The sequence below is a fragment of the Gopherus flavomarginatus genome, chromosome 4 (genome assembly GCF_025201925.1).
Source record: "Gopherus flavomarginatus isolate rGopFla2 chromosome 4, rGopFla2.mat.asm, whole genome shotgun sequence".
Lineage (NCBI taxonomy): Eukaryota > Metazoa > Chordata > Testudines > Testudinidae > Gopherus > Gopherus flavomarginatus.
The window spans coordinates 100,608,102-100,612,134 of NC_066620.1; the positions used below are offsets into that span (position 1 = coordinate 100,608,102).

Below are 4,033 nucleotides of genomic sequence, written 5' to 3' on the forward strand. Positions count from 1 at the left end.
AACATGCTACAGATGGGTATAATCCGCTCATCTACCAGTGCATGGGCATCTCCAGTGGTTCTGGTACCCAAACCAGATGGGGAAATACGCTTTTGCGTGGATTACCGTAAGCTAAATGCTGTAACTCGTCCGGACAACTATCCAATGCCACGTACCGATGAGCTATTGGAAAAGTTGGGACGTGCCCAGTTCATCTCTACAATAGACTTAACCAAGGGGTACTGGCAAGTACCGCTAGATGAACCTGCCAAGGAGAGGTCAGCATTCGTCACCCATGCGGGGGTGTATGAATTCAATGTCCTTCCTTTCGGCCTTCGAAATGCACCCGCCACCTTCCAGAGGCTGGTAGATGGTCTACTAGCTGGACTGGGAGAATTTGCAGTTGCCTACCTCGATGATGTGGCCATTTTTTCAGACTCCTGGCCCGAACACCTACTACACCTGGAAAAGGTCTTTGAGCGCATCAGGCAGGCAGGACTAACTGTTAAGGCCAAAAAGTGTCAAATAGGCCAAAACAGAGTGACGTACCTGGGGCACCAGGTGGGTCGAGGAACCATAAACCCCCTACAGGCCAAGGTGGATGCTATCCAAAAGTGGCCTGTCCCACGGTCCAAAAAGCAGGTCCAATCCTTCTTAGGCTTGGCCGGATACTACAGGCGATTTGTACCACACTACAGCCAAATCGCTGCCCCACTGACCGACCTGACCAAAAAGACCCAGCCAAATGCAGTTAAGTGGACTGATGAGTGTCAAAAGGCCTTTACCCAACTTAAGGCAACGCTCATGTCTGACCCTGTGCTCAGGGCCCCGGATTTTGACAAGCCATTCCTAGTAACCACGGATGCATCTGAGCGTGGTATAGGAGCAGTGCTCATGCAGGAAGCAACAGATCACAACTTCCATCCTGTCGTGTTTCTCAGCAAGAAACTGTCTGAGAGGGAAAGTCACTGGTCAGTCAGTGAAAAGGAATGCTATGCCATTGTGTACGCCCTGGAAAAGCTACGCCCATATGTTTGGGGACGGCGGTTCCAACTACAAACTGACCATGCTGCACTAAAGTGGCTTCATACTGCCAAGGGGAACAACAAGAAACTTCTTCGTTGGAGTTTAGCTCTCCAAGATTTTGATTTTGAAATTCAACACATCACAGGAGCTTCTAATAAAGTTGCTGATGCACTCTCCCGTGAGAGTTTCCCAGAATTCAGTAGTTAAAAAGTGTTCTTAAAATGTAGAAGTCTGTTAGTTATATACTTAGGAGTATATGTAAAGGTGTATGTGTTGTATTAATCTGTTTATTTTCAAGTTCTAGAAGGAAATCGCCGCCAGTGAGCTTCCCCACTGTCTGCAATTTGGGGGGCGTGTCATAAACAGATAGCTAAGGGTTAATGTCTCTTTCACCTGAAGCACCTGACCAGAGGACCAATCAGGAAACCGGATTTTTTCAACTTTGGGTGGAGGGAATTGAGTGTCTAAGGTCTTTGTTTTCCGTCTGCCTGCCTCTCTGAGCTTTGGAGAAGTAGCTCTACTTTCTAGTCTTCTGTTTCTAAGTGTAAGGACAAAGAGATCAGATAGTAAGTTCTATGGTTTTCTTTTCTTTGGTATTTGCATGAATATAAGTGCTGGAGTGCTTTGATTTGTATTCTTTTTGAATAAGGCTGTTTATTCAATATTCTTTTAAGCAATTGCCCTGTGTTGTATCATCTATACAGAGAGAACATTTGTATTTTTTCTTTCTTTTTTATATAAAGCTTTCTTTTAAGACCTGTTGGAGTTTTTCTTTACTTCAGGGAAATTGAGTCTGTACTCACCAGGGAATTGGTGGGAGGAAGGAATCGGGGAGATTTGTGTGTTGGATTGCTAGCCTGACTTTGCATTCCCTCTGGGGGAATAGGAAAGTACTTTTTGTTTCCAGGATTGGGAACAGAGAGGGAGATTCACTCTGTTTGAATTCACAGAGCTTGTGTCTGTGTATCTATCCAGGAGCACCTGGAGGGGGGAAGGGAAAAAGGATTATTTCCCTTTGTTGTGAGACTCAAGGGATTTGGGTCTTGGGGTCCCCAGGGAAGGTTTTTCAGAGGGACCAGAGTGCCCCAAAACACTCTAATTTTTTGGGTGGTGGCAGCAGGTACCAGGTCCAAGCTGGTAACTAAGCTTGGAGGTTTTCATGCTAACCCCCATATTTTGGACGCTAAGGTCCAAATCTGGGACTAAGGTTATTACACCCCCCACCGCCTGTCCCAATTTTTCACACTTGCTATCTGGTCACCCTAGATCTTTTCCTTCTAACACCTAGCACAATAGGGCCACAGTCCTTGACTATTTATAATACCACCAGCAGTGATAGTCAACTGCTGAAGTAATAATTCCTATGTTTTAGAGAGACTAGGGGAACAGTAGATGACGGGGAGAATACTGAGGGGATGATGGAATGAGGATGGGATGGGGGAATGATTCTCATTGAGCTGAGGAAAACTCTCCCCCTTCTGTTGCTCTCTGAGGTTCAAGAAAAGCTACTGGCAGCCCCTTCCAGTCCTGAGGTGAAAGGGTTTAATCATCCTGTTGGATGAAAAGTGCTACAGAAATAAAAGTCTATGTTGTCATTACACTGAATTGTAACCCACATATAATTAGGATTTTGTCCTTATCACCATTTTTTAAAAAGGTAAATAAGCCCCTCTGCAAATCAGGTCACTTTTGTCAAGGTGCCAAAAAAAAAAAAAGATGTAGGCACCTACGTTTGAAAAGGTTGGACAAAGTTGATTTATGGGCCTCCTCTCTATAAAGTACATCAACACTCTTTTCTTTAATCTGTTTTGGACATAGTGGAGGTAAATTTCCTATTAGTGTTTTCTTTCTTTTCTCCGGAAGCTGCAGTGTATCACAGACATTGTCTAATTTTATAAAGTACCTATAGGTCAGGGATCTGGCATGTGTCATTTCGTTTCTGAGTGGACATTTCCAGTAAATGTAGTTTTCAGTTTACACTTAAGACGAGATGTCAAGATGACTAAAAAACTTCATGGTAAATTGCAAGTGAACTTTAAAAATTTGATTTGGCAAAGACCTACCATGGTCAGAGAAGTAGTATTATAATCCAGTAGATGTCTGAATAAGCAAACCAAAGTTCTTCAGTAAGGAAAGGTCAAGGAATATAGTGGAAACCATTTGTGTTAATACCTTGGAATGGCAGTAATCTGTTCTCTGCATGAAACATGGGCAATAGCTTATGAGTGTGATTTAAGGTATGGACAGTATTTCATTTTAAGAAGAGAAGAGGAAGCACTGTCTAGTGCTTAAAAAGTGTCAAAATATCGAAGTTCTGATCATAGCTCTGCCAGTGACTTCTTGTGTGACTGTGGGCAAGTCTCTTAATCTCTCTGTGCTTCACTTGGTGGAAGTAGTGATTACCTACTGTCCAGAATTGTTATTAGGCTTATTAATTCATTATGTGAGGGTGCATTGAGATTTTCCTGTAGAAAATGCTGTTGTATAAGGTCAGTAAAATATCTCTGAAAAGAATGACCCCCTCCAAAAGCCTTCCTGCAGCATGACAGAAGGTGAAAAGCACTAAAAATTTCACTTGCGAAAAAAATAGAATGCATTTTTTTGAAACATAAACCATCTCATTAAACATTGACTTGATAGAGACTACTCATTCTTAACTGTATGCTTACCCACTTTCCCGCATCAAGGACATACTGCTCAAAACCCTGCCAGTTTGAACCTCTTTGAGCATATTTCTTAGAAAGATATCCAATCCTGATTTAAAGACTTAAAGTGACAGAGAATCTACTGCATCCTGTGGTTCTAGTTGTTAATTACTCACTGTTAAACATTTGAGTCTTGTTTCCCATTAGAATTTTTCTAGTATCAGCTTCTAGCCATTGGATCTTATTATCATAGAATAAAGGCTGAACTTGACATTATTTATATAACTTTTCCAGCTCTTTATGTCTGATTTCTTCAGCAAGGATTTTACATATAACTTAGTTTTTTCAAATGTAAAATGTAGTGTAAGGAAAATCATGCAGCA

General features: G+C 42.0%; 1 protein-coding gene across 1 annotated transcript in view; it reads right to left on the minus strand.

Annotated features, from left to right (window-relative positions):
- The window catches only part of VIP (vasoactive intestinal peptide), a 60,440-nt gene that overhangs the window by 29,749 nt on the left and 26,658 nt on the right, over positions 1–4,033 (minus strand). The gene's annotated exons all lie outside the window — the stretch shown is intronic.